This window comes from Schistocerca piceifrons, chromosome 3 (assembly GCF_021461385.2).
Source record: "Schistocerca piceifrons isolate TAMUIC-IGC-003096 chromosome 3, iqSchPice1.1, whole genome shotgun sequence".
NCBI classification, from domain to species: Eukaryota; Metazoa; Arthropoda; class Insecta; order Orthoptera; family Acrididae; genus Schistocerca; species Schistocerca piceifrons.
The window spans coordinates 926,402,294-926,415,244 of NC_060140.1; the positions used below are offsets into that span (position 1 = coordinate 926,402,294).

General features: G+C 53.5%; 11 non-coding genes across 11 annotated transcripts; all 11 read left to right on the forward strand.

The window, feature by feature from the left end:
* The first annotated feature begins 391 nt into the window (after positions 1-391).
* On the forward strand, positions 392-512 carry LOC124790512. Its single transcript, XR_007016307.1, has one exon. It is a non-coding gene; the product is annotated as a 5S ribosomal RNA (ribosomal RNA).
* A 1,132-nt stretch (positions 513-1,644) lies between these two features.
* On the forward strand, positions 1,645-1,763 carry LOC124790166. The gene has a single exon (XR_007016238.1). It is a non-coding gene; the product is annotated as a 5S ribosomal RNA (ribosomal RNA).
* A 1,126-nt stretch (positions 1,764-2,889) lies between these two features.
* Positions 2,890-3,009, forward strand: LOC124790511. Its single transcript, XR_007016306.1, has one exon. It is a non-coding gene; the product is annotated as a 5S ribosomal RNA (ribosomal RNA).
* Positions 3,010-4,100: 1,091 nt separating this feature from the next.
* Positions 4,101-4,219, forward strand: LOC124790557. The gene has a single exon (XR_007016315.1). It is a non-coding gene; the product is annotated as a 5S ribosomal RNA (ribosomal RNA).
* Positions 4,220-5,350: 1,131 nt separating this feature from the next.
* LOC124790513 lies at positions 5,351-5,471 on the forward strand. The gene has a single exon (XR_007016308.1). It is a non-coding gene; the product is annotated as a 5S ribosomal RNA (ribosomal RNA).
* A 1,091-nt stretch (positions 5,472-6,562) lies between these two features.
* On the forward strand, positions 6,563-6,681 carry LOC124790674. Its single transcript, XR_007016328.1, has one exon. It is a non-coding gene; the product is annotated as a 5S ribosomal RNA (ribosomal RNA).
* Positions 6,682-7,803: 1,122 nt separating this feature from the next.
* LOC124790790 lies at positions 7,804-7,922 on the forward strand. The gene has a single exon (XR_007016339.1). It is a non-coding gene; the product is annotated as a 5S ribosomal RNA (ribosomal RNA).
* A 1,087-nt stretch (positions 7,923-9,009) lies between these two features.
* On the forward strand, positions 9,010-9,128 carry LOC124791154. The gene has a single exon (XR_007016567.1). It is a non-coding gene; the product is annotated as a 5S ribosomal RNA (ribosomal RNA).
* Positions 9,129-10,250: 1,122 nt separating this feature from the next.
* Positions 10,251-10,369, forward strand: LOC124790225. Its single transcript, XR_007016244.1, has one exon. It is a non-coding gene; the product is annotated as a 5S ribosomal RNA (ribosomal RNA).
* Positions 10,370-11,457: 1,088 nt separating this feature from the next.
* Positions 11,458-11,576, forward strand: LOC124790342. Its single transcript, XR_007016255.1, has one exon. It is a non-coding gene; the product is annotated as a 5S ribosomal RNA (ribosomal RNA).
* A 1,122-nt stretch (positions 11,577-12,698) lies between these two features.
* LOC124790456 lies at positions 12,699-12,817 on the forward strand. The gene has a single exon (XR_007016266.1). It is a non-coding gene; the product is annotated as a 5S ribosomal RNA (ribosomal RNA).
* The last annotated feature ends 134 nt before the right edge of the window (positions 12,818-12,951 follow it).

The window sequence follows — 12,951 nt, forward strand, 5'->3', positions numbered from 1 at the left end:
AGGGATAGGAATGGTGCGAATGCTCTGCGAACTACGCAGACACCTGGTGTGAGGCGAGGCGAGGAAGCCCACATCGCTACCAGTGGCGCCCTCCAGCACGACACTGCCACACCCCGCACAGGCCCTCCGCTGGCCACCAGGGACAAGTTGCGTCCTCCGCTAGTGTCCGAAGGCTGCACGCGACCCCAGCGAATGACAGGAGGTGCAACGAGCAGCAGTGCGTCTCACACACGCGCGGCGGTGGGGCGCGCCCCCCGCGCGGCGTCCTCGAGGAACCTGGCTGTTGCGGAAGGGACGTGCTTTCGTCAAATGCGGCGGAAAACTAAAACACTTTTGTGTATTGGGAGAGAAGCCGAACGCGAATTCTGCCGTGCTCCTACATTACGTGAGTGCCAACGGCCATACCATGATGATTGCACCGGTTCTCGTCCGATCACCCGAAGTTAAGCATCATTGGGCCCGGTTAGTACTTGGATGGGTGACCGCCTGGGAAACCCTGGGTGCTGTTGGCTCCCTTCTTTTTTTTGTTATTATCTCGCTACCCCTGGCAGCCCAATAAAAAAAGAAAGGTGCTGTTGGATCCCTTACATTTTCTCCTTTTTTGCATCGCTACCCCTGCCCAGCCCTCTTTTCATACTACCTTTCCGTTGTGACAAAGATGCTTCCTTCAGCAATTTAAACGTGCCAAGAAATCCTTGACAATAAACGAAACACTACGAATCGACAGATGTGATCTGAAATAAGCCAGGGCCTCCTACTGTTTTCGTAGCAGTGCAAAGTTCCAACAAAAAAAAAAATTGAAAATAAACGACTGTAATAAACATAAGATACGATATTAATGGCCTCAGCTCGAAGAAGAATGTGCCAAGGAAGATTTCCAAAGAGTCCTCTGGGAGATAACAAAACAGTACGAACCGACAGATACGTCCTGAAATACGTCAGGGCTTATTGTTTTGTTGCATTGTACGGCTGCAGATTTGTAAACAAAAATTTCTCTTTCGTCAGCTAGAAGAGATGAATGCATTGGCGACCCTCCTGTGTCCCTGTTTTCGCACCTTTCCACGGCACGGCGCTGCCCTAGCCGCCGCAAACGGCGTCTCGGACACGCCCGTTAGGCCCACGGCCGTCCTCGCAGATGTTTGTCGTGCTTGTACTGTCATTATGGGCCACGAACCGAGCGGCAGCGAGCGGCAGTCGAGCAAAGTCGGGACAAGTCGGGACGGGGACAGGGATAGGAATGGTGCGAATGCTCTGCGAACTACGCAGACACCTGGTGTGAGGCGAGGCGAGGAAGCCCACATCGCTACCAGTGGCGCCCTCCAGCACGACACTGCCACACCCCGCACAGGCCCCTCCGCTGGACACCAGGGACAAGATGCGTCCTCCGCTAGTGTCGAAGGCCTGCACGCGCCCAGCGAATGACAGGACGTGCAACGAGCAGCAGTGCGTCTCACACACGCGGCGGTGCGCCCGCTAATTCGGCCGTCGCTCCCGCTGGGACGCTGGGCGCGCCCCCGCGCCGTCCTCGAGGAGCTGGCTGTTGCGGAAGAAAGTGCTTTCGTCAAATGCGGCGGAAAACTAACACTTTGTGTATTGGGAGAGAAGCCGAACGCGAATTCTGCCGTGCTCCTACATTACGTGAGTGCCAACGGCCATACCATGATGATTGCACCGGTTCTCGTCCGATCACCGAAGTTAAGCATCATTGGGCCCGGTTAGTACTTGGATGGGTGACCGCCTGGGAAACCCGGGTGCTGTTGGCTCCCTTCTTTTTTTTGTTATTATCTCGCTACCCCTGGCAGCCCAATAAAAAAAGAAAGGTGCTGTTGGATCCCTTACATTTTCTCCTTTTTGCATCGCTACCCCTGCCAGCCCTCTTTTCATACTACCTTTCCGTTGTGACAAAGATGCTTCCTTCAGCAATTTAAACGTGCCAAGAAATCCTTGACAATAACGAAACACTACGAATCGACAGATGTGATCTGAAATAAGCCAGGGCCTCCTACTGTTTCGTAGCAGTGGCAAAGTTCCAACTAAAAAAAAAAAAATTGAAAATAAACGACTGTAATAAACATAAGATACGATATTAATGGCCTCAGCTCGAAGAGAATGTGCCAAGGAAGATTTCCAAAGAGTCTCTGGAGATAACAAAACAGTACGAACCGACAGATACGTCCTGAAATACGTCAGGGCTTATTGTTTTGTTGCATTGTACGGCTGCAGATTTGTAAACAAAAATTTCTCTTTCGTCGCTAGAAGAGATGAATGCATTGGCGACCCTCCTGTGTCCCTGTTTTCGCACCTTTCCACGGCACGGCGCTGCCCTAGCCGCCGCAAACGGCGTCTCGGACACGCCCGTTAGGCCCACGGCCGTCTCGCAGATGTTTGTGCGTGCTTGTACTGTCATATGGGCCACGACCCGAGCGGCAGCGAGCGGCAGTCGAGCAAAGTCGGGACAAGTCGGGACGGGGACAGGGATAGGAATGGTGCGAATGCTCTGCGAACTACGCAGACACCTGGTGTGAGGCGAGGCGAGGAAGCCCACATCGCTACCAGTGGCGCCCTCCAGCACGACACTGCCACACCCCGCACAGGCCCCTCCGCTGGACACCAGGGACAAGATGCGTCCTCCGCTAGTGTCGAAGGCTGCACGCGCCCAGCGAATGACAGGACGTGCAACGAGCAGCAGTGCGTCTCACACACGCGGCGGTGCGCCCGCTAATTCGCGCCGTCGCTCCGCTGGACGCTGGGCGCGCCCCCCGCGCCGTCCTCGAGGAGCTGGCTGTTGCGGAAGAAAGTGCTTTCGTCAAATGCGGCGGAAAACTAACACTTTGTGTATTGGGAGAGAAGCCGAACGCGAATTCTGCCGTGCTCCTACATTACGTGAGTGCCAACGGCCATTACCATGATGATTGCACCGGTTCTCGTCCGATCACCGAAGTTAAGCATCATTGGGCCCGGTTAGTACTTGGATGGGTGACCGCCTGGGAAACCCGGGTGCTGTTGGCTCCCTTCTTTTTTTTGTTATTATCTCGCTACCCCCTGGCAGCCCAATAAAAAAAAGAAAGGTGCTGTTGGATCCCTTACATTTTCTCCTTTTTGCATCGCTACCCCTGCCAGCCCTCTTTTCATACTACCTTTCCGTTGTGACAAAGATGCTTCCTTCAGCAATTTAAACGTGCCAAGAAATCCTTGACAATAACGAAACACTACGAATCGACAGATGTGATCTGAAATAAGCCAGGGCCTCCTACTGTTTCGTAGCAGTGCAAAGTTCCAACAAAAAAAAAAAAATTGAAAATAAACGACTGTAATAAACATAAGATACGATATTAATGGCCTCAGCTCGAAGAAGAATGTGCCAAGGAAGATTTCCAAAGAGTCTCTGGAGATAACAAAACAGTACGAACCGACAGATACGTCCTGAAATACGTCAGGGCTTATTGTTTTGTTGCATTGTACGGCTGCAGATTTGTAAACAAAAATTTCTCTTTCGTCGCTAGAAGAGATGAATGCATTGGCGACCCTCCTGTGTCCCTGTTTTCGCACCTTTCCACGGCACGGCGCTGCCCTAGCCGCCGCAAACGGGCGTCTCGACACGCCCGTTAGGCCCACGGCCGTCTCGCAGATGTTTGTCGTGCTTGTACTGTCATATGGGCCACGACCCGAGCGCAGCGAGCGGCAGTCGAGCAAAGTCGGGACAAGTCGGGACGGGGACAGGGATAGGAATGGTGCGAATGCTCTGCGAACTACGCAGACACCTGGTGTGAGGCGAGGCGAGGAAGCCCACATCGCTACCAGTGGCGCCCTCCAGCACGACACTGCCACACCCCCGCACAGGCCCTCCGCTGGCCACCAGGGACAAGTTGCGTCCCTCCGCTAGTGTCGAAGGCTGCACGCGCCCAGCGAATGACAGGAGGTGCAACGAGCAGCAGTGCGTCTCACACACGCGGCGGTGGGGCGCGCCCCCCGCGCGCGTCCTCGAGGAACTGGCTGTTGCGGAAGGACGTGCTTTCGTCAAATGCGGCGGAAAACTAACACTTTGTGTATTGGGAGAGAAGCCGAACGCGAATTCTGCCGTGCTCCTACATTACGTGAGTGCCAACGGCCATACCATGATGATTGCACCGGTTCTCGTCCGATCACCGAAGTTAAGCATCATTGGGCCCGGTTAGTACTTGGATGGGTGACCGCCTGGGAAACCCGGGTGCTGTTGGCTCCCTTCTTTTTTTTGTTATTATCTCGCTACCCCTGGCAGCCCAATAAAAAAAGAAAGGTGCTGTTGGATCCCTTACATTTTCTCCTTTTTGCATCGCTACCCCTGCCAGCCCTCTTTTCATACTACCTTTCCGTTGTGACAAAGATGCTTCCTTCAGCCAATTTAAACGTGCCAAGAAATCCTTGACAATAACGAAACACTACGAATCGGACAGATGTGATCTGAAATAAGCCAGGGCCTCCTACTGTTTCGTAGGCAGTGCCAAAGTTCCAACAAAAAAAAAAATTGAAAATAAACGACTGTAATAAACATAAGATACGATATTAATGGCCTCAGCTCGAAGAAGAATGTGCCAAGGAAGATTTCCAAAGAGTCTCTGGAGATAAACAAAACAGTACGAACCGACAGATACGTCCTGAAATACGTCAGGGCTTATTGTTTTTGTTGCATTGTACGGCTGCAGATTGTAAACCAAAAATTTCTCTTTCGTCGCTAGAAGAGATGAATGCATTGGCGACCCTCCTGTGTCCCTGTTTTCGCACCTTTCCACGGCACGGCGCTGCCCTAGGCCGCCGCAAACGGCGTCTCGGGACACGCCCGTTAGGCCACGCCGTCTCGCAGATGTTTGTCGTGCTTGTACTGTCATATGGGCCACGACCCGAGCGGCAGCGAGCGGCAGTCGAGCAAAGTCGGGACAAGTCGGGGACGGGGACAGGGATAGGAATGGTGCGAATGCTCTGCGAACTACGCAGACACCTGGTGTGAGGCGAGGGCGAGGAAGCCCACATCGCTACCAGTGGCGCCCTCCAGCACGACACTGCCACACCCCGCACAGGCCCTCCGCTGGACACCAGGGACAAGATGCGTCCTCCGCTAGTGTCGAAGGCTGCACGCGCCCAGCGAATGACAGGACGTGCAACGAGCAGCAGTGCGTCTCACACACGCGGCGGTGCGCCCGCTAATTCGGCCGTCGCTCCGCTGGGACGCTGGGCGCGCCCCCCCGCGCCCGTCCTCGAGGAGCTGGCTGTTGCGGAAGAAAGTGCTTTCGTCAAATGCGGCGGAAAACTAACACTTTGTGTATTGGGAGAGAAGCCGAACGCGAATTCTGCCGTGCTCCTACATTACGTGAGTGCCAACGGCCATACCATGATGATTGCACCGGTTCTCGTCCGATCACCGAAGTTAAGCATCATTGGGCCCGGTTCAGTACTTGGGATGGGTGACCGCCTGGGAAACCCGGGTGCTGTTGGCTCCCTTCTTTTTTTTGTTATTATCTCGCTACCCCTGGCAGCCCAATAAAAAAAGAAAGGTGCTGTTGGATCCCTTACATTTTCTCCTTTTTGCATCGCTACCCCTGCCAGCCCTCTTTTCATACTACCTTTCCGTTGTGACAAAGATGCTTCCTTCAGCAATTTAAACGTGCCAAGAAATCCTTGACAATAACGAAACACTACGAATCGACAGATGTGATCTGAAATAAGCCAGGGCCTCCTACTGTTTCGTAGCAGTGCAAAGTTCCAACAAAAAAAAAAAATTGAAAATAAACGACTGTAATAAACATAAGATACGATATTAATGGCCTCAGCTCGAAGAAGAATGTGCCAAGGAAGATTTCCAAAGAGTCTCTGGAGATAACAAAACAGTACGAACCGACAGATACGTCCTGAAATACGTCAGGGCTTATTGTTTTGTTGCATTGTACGGCTGCAGATTTGTAAACAAAAATTTCTCTTTCGTCGCTAGAAGAGATGAATGCATTGGCGACCCTCCTGTGTCCCTGTTTTCGCACCTTTCCACGGCACGGCGCTGCCCTAGCCGCCGCAAACGGCGTCTCGGACACGCCCGTTAGGCCCACGGCCGTCTCGCAGATGTTTGTCGTGCTTGTACTGTCATATGGGCCACGACCCGAGCGGCAGCGAGCGGCAGTCGAGCAAAGTCGGGACAAGTCGGGACGGGGACAGGGATAGGAATGGTGCGAATGCTCTGCGAACTACGCCAGACACCTGGTGTGAGGCGAGGCGAGGAAGCCCACATCGCCTACCAGTGGCGCCCTCCAGCACGACACTGCCACACCCCGCACAGGGCCCTCCGCTGGCCACCAGGGACAAGTTGCGTCCTCCGCTAGTGTCGAAGGCTGCACGCGCCCAGCGAATGACAGGAGGTGCAACGAGCAGCAGTGCGTCTCACACACGCGGCGGTGGGGCGCGCCCCCCGCGCGCGTCCTCGAGGAACTGGCTGTTGCGGAAGGACGTGCTTTCGTCAAATGCGGCGGAAAACTAACACTTTGTGTATTGGGAGAGAAGCCGAACGCGAATTCTGCCGTGGCTCCTACATTACGTGAGTGCCAACGGCCATACCATGATGATTGCACCGGTTCTCGTCCGATCACCGAAGTTAAGCATCATTGGGCCCGGTTAGTACTTGGATGGGTGACCGCCTGGGAAACCCGGGTGCTGTTGGCTCCCCTTCTTTTTTTTGTTATTATCTCGCTACCCCTGGCAGCCCAATAAAAAAAGAAAGGTGCTGTTGGATCCCTTACATTTTCTCCTTTTTGCATCGCTACCCCTGCCAGCCCTCTTTTCATACTACCTTTCCGTTGTGACAAAGATGCTTCCTTCAGCAATTTAAACGTGCCAAGAAATCCTTGACAATAACGAAACACTACGAATCGACAGATGTGATCTGAAATAAGCCAGGGCCTCCTACTGTTTCGTAGCAGTGCAAAGTTCCAACAAAAAAAAAAATTGAAAATAAACGACTGTAATAAACATAAGATACGATATTAATGGCCTCAGCTCGAAGAAGAATGTGCCAAGGAAGATTTCCAAAGAGTCTCTGGAGATAACAAAACAGTACGAACCGACAGATACGTCCTGAAATACGTCAGGGCTTATTGTTTTGTTGCATTGTACGGCTGCAGATTTGTAAACAAAAATTTCTCTTTCGTCGCTAGAAGAGATGAATGCATTGGCGACCCTCCTGTGTCCCTGTTTTCGCACCTTTCCACGGCACGGCGCTGCCCTAGCCGCCGCAAACGGCGTCTCGGACACGCCCGTTAGGCCCACGGCCGTCTCGCAGATGTTTGTCGTGCTTGTACTGTCATATGGGCCACGACCCGAGCGGCAGCGAGCGGCAGTCGAGCAAAGTCGGGACAAGTCGGGACGGGGACAGGGATAGGAATGGTGCGAATGCTCTGCGAACTACGCAGACACCTGGTGTGAGGCGAGGCGAGGAAGCCCACATCGCTACCAGTGGCGCCCTCCAGCACGACACTGCCACACCCCGCACAGGCCCTCCGCTGGACACCAGGGACAAGATGCGTCCTCCGCTAGTGTCGAAGGCTGCACGCGCCCAGCGAATGACAGGACGTGCAACGAGCAGCAGTGCGTCTCACACACGCGGCGGTGCGCCCGCTAATTCGGCCGTCGCTCCGCTGGGACGCTGGGCGCGCCCCCCGCGCCGTCCTCGAGGAGCTGGCTGTTGCGGAAGAAAGTGCTTTCGTCAAATGCGGCGGAAAACTAACACTTTGTGTATTGGGAGAGAAGCCGAACGCGAATTCTGCCGTGCTCCTACATTACGTGAGTGCCAACGGCCATACCATGATGATTGCACCGGTTCTCGTCCGATCACCGAAGTTAAGCATCATTGGGCCCGGTTAGTACTTGGATGGGTGACCGCCTGGGAAACCCGGGTGCTGTTGGCTCCCTTCTTTTTTTTGTTATTATCTCGCTACCCCTGGCAGCCCAATAAAAAAAGAAAGGTGCTGTTGGATCCCTTACATTTTCTCCTTTTTGCATCGCTACCCCTGCCAGCCCTCTTTTCATACTACCTTTCCGTTGTGACAAAGATGCTTCCTTCAGCAATTTAAACGTGCCAAGAAATCCTTGACAATAACGAAACACTACGAATCGACAGATGTGATCTGAAATAAGCCAGGGCCTCCTACTGTTTCGTAGCAGTGCAAAGTTCCAACAAAAAAAAAAAATTGAAAATAAACGACTGTAATAAACATAAGATACGATATTAATGGCCTCAGCTCGAAGAAGAATGTGCCAAGGAAGATTTCCAAAGAGTCTCTGGAGATAACAAAACAGTACGAACCGACAGATACGTCCTGAAATACGTCAGGGCTTATTGTTTTGTTGCATTGTACGGCTGCAGATTTGTAAACAAAAATTTCTCTTTCGTCGCTAGAAGAGATGAATGCATTGGCGACCCTCCTGTGTCCCTGTTTTCGCACCTTTCCACGGCACGGCGCTGCCCTAGCCGCCGCAAACGGCGTCTCGGACACGCCCGTTAGGCCCACGGCCGTCTCGCAGATGTTTGTCGTGCTTGTACTGTCATATGGGCCACGACCCGAGCGGCAGCGAGCGGCAGTCGAGCAAAGTCGGGACAAGTCGGGACGGGGACAGGGATAGGAATGGTGCGAATGCTCTGCGAACTACGCAGACACCTGGTGTGAGGCGAGGCGAGGAAGCCCACATCGCTACCAGTGGCGCCCTCCAGCACGACACTGCCACACCCCGCACAGGCCCTCCGCTGGCCACCAGGGACAAGTTGCGTCCTCCGCTAGTGTCGAAGGCTGCACGCGCCCAGCGAATGACAGGAGGTGCAACGAGCAGCAGTGCGTCTCACACACGCGGCGGTGGGGCGCGCCCCCCGCGCGCGTCCTCGAGGAACTGGCTGTTGCGGAAGGACGTGCTTTCGTCAAATGCGGCGGAAAACTAACACTTTGTGTATTGGGAGAGAAGCCGAACGCGAATTCTGCCGTGCTCCTACATTACGTGAGTGCCAACGGCCATACCATGATGATTGCACCGGTTCTCGTCCGATCACCGAAGTTAAGCATCATTGGGCCCGGTTAGTACTTGGATGGGTGACCGCCTGGGAAACCCGGGTGCTGTTGGCTCCCTTCTTTTTTTTGTTATTATCTCGCTACCCCTGGCAGCCCAATAAAAAAAGAAAGGTGCTGTTGGATCCCTTACATTTTCTCCTTTTTGCATCGCTACCCCTGCCAGCCCTCTTTTCATACTACCTTTCCGTTGTGACAAAGATGCTTCCTTCAGCAATTTAAACGTGCCAAGAAATCCTTGACAATAACGAAACACTACGAATCGACAGATGTGATCTGAAATAAGCCAGGGCCTCCTACTGTTTCGTAGCAGTGCAAAGTTCCAACAAAAAAAAAAAATTGAAAATAAACGACTGTAATAAACATAAGATACGATATTAATGGCCTCAGCTCGAAGAAGAATGTGCCAAGGAAGATTTCCAAAGAGTCTCTGGAGATAACAAAACAGTACGAACCGACAGATACGTCCTGAAATACGTCAGGGCTTATTGTTTTGTTGCATTGTACGGCTGCAGATTTGTAAACAAAAATTTCTCTTTCGTCGCTAGAAGAGATGAATGCATTGGCGACCCTCCTGTGTCCCTGTTTTCGCACCTTTCCACGGCACGGCGCTGCCCTAGCCGCCGCAAACGGCGTCTCGGACACGCCCGTTAGGCCCACGGCCGTCTCGCAGATGTTTGTCGTGCTTGTACTGTCATATGGGCCACGACCCGAGCGGCAGCGAGCGGCAGTCGAGCAAAGTCGGGACAAGTCGGGACGGGGACAGGGATAGGAATGGTGCGAATGCTCTGCGAACTACGCAGACACCTGGTGTGAGGCGAGGCGAGGAAGCCCACATCGCTACCAGTGGCGCCCTCCAGCACGACACTGCCACACCCCGCACAGGCCCTCCGCTGGACACCAGGGACAAGATGCGTCCTCCGCTAGTGTCGAAGGCTGCACGCGCCCAGCGAATGACAGGACGTGCAACGAGCAGCAGTGCGTCTCACACACGCGGCGGTGCGCCCGCTAATTCGGCCGTCGCTCCGCTGGGACGCTGGGCGCGCCCCCCGCGCCGTCCTCGAGGAGCTGGCTGTTGCGGAAGAAAGTGCTTTCGTCAAATGCGGCGGAAAACTAACACTTTGTGTATTGGGAGAGAAGCCGAACGCGAATTCTGCCGTGCTCCTACATTACGTGAGTGCCAACGGCCATACCATGATGATTGCACCGGTTCTCGTCCGATCACCGAAGTTAAGCATCATTGGGCCCGGTTAGTACTTGGATGGGTGACCGCCTGGGAAACCCGGGTGCTGTTGGCTCCCTTCTTTTTTTTGTTATTATCTCGCTACCCCTGGCAGCCCAATAAAAAAAGAAAGGTGCTGTTGGATCCCTTACATTTTCTCCTTTTTGCATCGCTACCCCTGCCAGCCCTCTTTTCATACTACCTTTCCGTTGTGACAAAGATGCTTCCTTCAGCAATTTAAACGTGCCAAGAAATCCTTGACAATAACGAAACACTACGAATCGACAGATGTGATCTGAAATAAGCCAGGGCCTCCTACTGTTTCGTAGCAGTGCAAAGTTCCAACAAAAAAAAAAAAATTGAAAATAAACGACTGTAATAAACATAAGATACGATATTAATGGCCTCAGCTCGAAGAAGAATGTGCCAAGGAAGATTTCCAAAGAGTCTCTGGAGATAACAAAACAGTACGAACCGACAGATACGTCCTGAAATACGTCAGGGCTTATTGTTTTGTTGCATTGTACGGCTGCAGATTTGTAAACAAAAATTTCTCTTTCGTCGCTAGAAGAGATGAATGCATTGGCGACCCTCCTGTGTCCCTGTTTTCGCACCTTTCCACGGCACGGCGCTGCCCTAGCCGCCGCAAACGGCGTCTCGGACACGCCCGTTAGGCCCACGGCCGTCTCGCAGATGTTTGTCGTGCTTGTACTGTCATATGGGCCACGACCCGAGCGGCAGCGAGCGGCAGTCGAGCAAAGTCGGGACAAGTCGGGACGGGGACAGGGATAGGAATGGTGCGAATGCTCTGCGAACTACGCAGACACCTGGTGTGAGGCGAGGCGAGGAAGCCCACATCGCTACCAGTGGCGCCCTCCAGCACGACACTGCCACACCCCGCACAGGCCCTCCGCTGGCCACCAGGGACAAGTTGCGTCCTCCGCTAGTGTCGAAGGCTGCACGCGCCCAGCGAATGACAGGAGGTGCAACGAGCAGCAGTGCGTCTCACACACGCGGCGGTGGGGCGCGCCCCCCGCGCGCGTCCTCGAGGAACTGGCTGTTGCGGAAGGACGTGCTTTCGTCAAATGCGGCGGAAAACTAACACTTTGTGTATTGGGAGAGAAGCCGAACGCGAATTCTGCCGTGCTCCTACATTACGTGAGTGCCAACGGCCATACCATGATGATTGCACCGGTTCTCGTCCGATCACCGAAGTTAAGCATCATTGGGCCCGGTTAGTACTTGGATGGGTGACCGCCTGGGAAACCCGGGTGCTGTTGGCTCCCTTCTTTTTTTTGTTATTATCTCGCTACCCCTGGCAGCCCAATAAAAAAAGAAAGGTGCTGTTGGATCCCTTACATTTTCTCCTTTTTGCATCGCTACCCCTGCCAGCCCTCTTTTCATACTACCTTTCCGTTGTGACAAAGATGCTTCCTTCAGCAATTTAAACGTGCCAAGAAATCCTTGACAATAACGAAACACTACGAATCGACAGATGTGATCTGAAATAAGCCAGGGCCTCCTACTGTTTCGTAGCAGTGCAAAGTTCCAACAAAAAAAAAAATTGAAAATAAACGACTGTAATAAACATAAGATACGATATTAATGGCCTCAGCTCGAAGAAGAATGTGCCAAGGAAGATTTCCAAAGAGTCTCTGGAGATAACAAAACAGTACGAACCGACAGATACGTCCTGAAATACGTCAGGGCTTATTGTTTTGTTGCATTGTACGGCTGCAGATTTGTAAACAAAAATTTCTCTTTCGTCGCTAGAAGAGATGAATGCATTGGCGACCCTCCTGTGTCCCTGTTTTCGCACCTTTCCACGGCACGGCGCTGCCCTAGCCGCCGCAAACGGCGTCTCGGACACGCCCGTTAGGCCCACGGCCGTCTCGCAGATGTTTGTCGTGCTTGTACTGTCATATGGGCCACGACCCGAGCGGCAGCGAGCGGCAGTCGAGCAAAGTCGGGACAAGTCGGGACGGGGACAGGGATAGGAATGGTGCGAATGCTCTGCGAACTACGCAGACACCTGGTGTGAGGCGAGGCGAGGAAGCCCACATCGCTACCAGTGGCGCCCTCCAGCACGACACTGCCACACCCCGCACAGGCCCTCCGCTGGACACCAGGGACAAGATGCGTCCTCCGCTAGTGTCGAAGGCTGCACGCGCCCAGCGAATGACAGGACGTGCAACGAGCAGCAGTGCGTCTCACACACGCGGCGGTGCGCCCGCTAATTCGGCCGTCGCTCCGCTGGGACGCTGGGCGCGCCCCCCCGCGCCGTCCTCGAGGAGCTGGCTGTTGCGGAAGAAAGTGCTTTCGTCAAATGCGGCGGAAAACTAACACTTTGTGTATTGGGAGAGAAGCCGAACGCGAATTCTGCCGTGCTCCTACATTACGTGAGTGCCAACGGCCATACCATGATGATTGCACCGGTTCTCGTCCGATCACCGAAGTTAAGCATCATTGGGCCCGGTTAGTACTTGGATGGGTGACCGCCTGGGAAACCCGGGTGCTGTTGGCTCCCTTCTTTTTTTTGTTATTATCTCGCTACCCCTGGCAGCCCAATAAAAAAAGAAAGGTGCTGTTGGATCCCTTACATTTTCTCCTTTTTGCATCGCTACCCCTGCCAGCCCTCTTTTCATACTACCTTTCCGT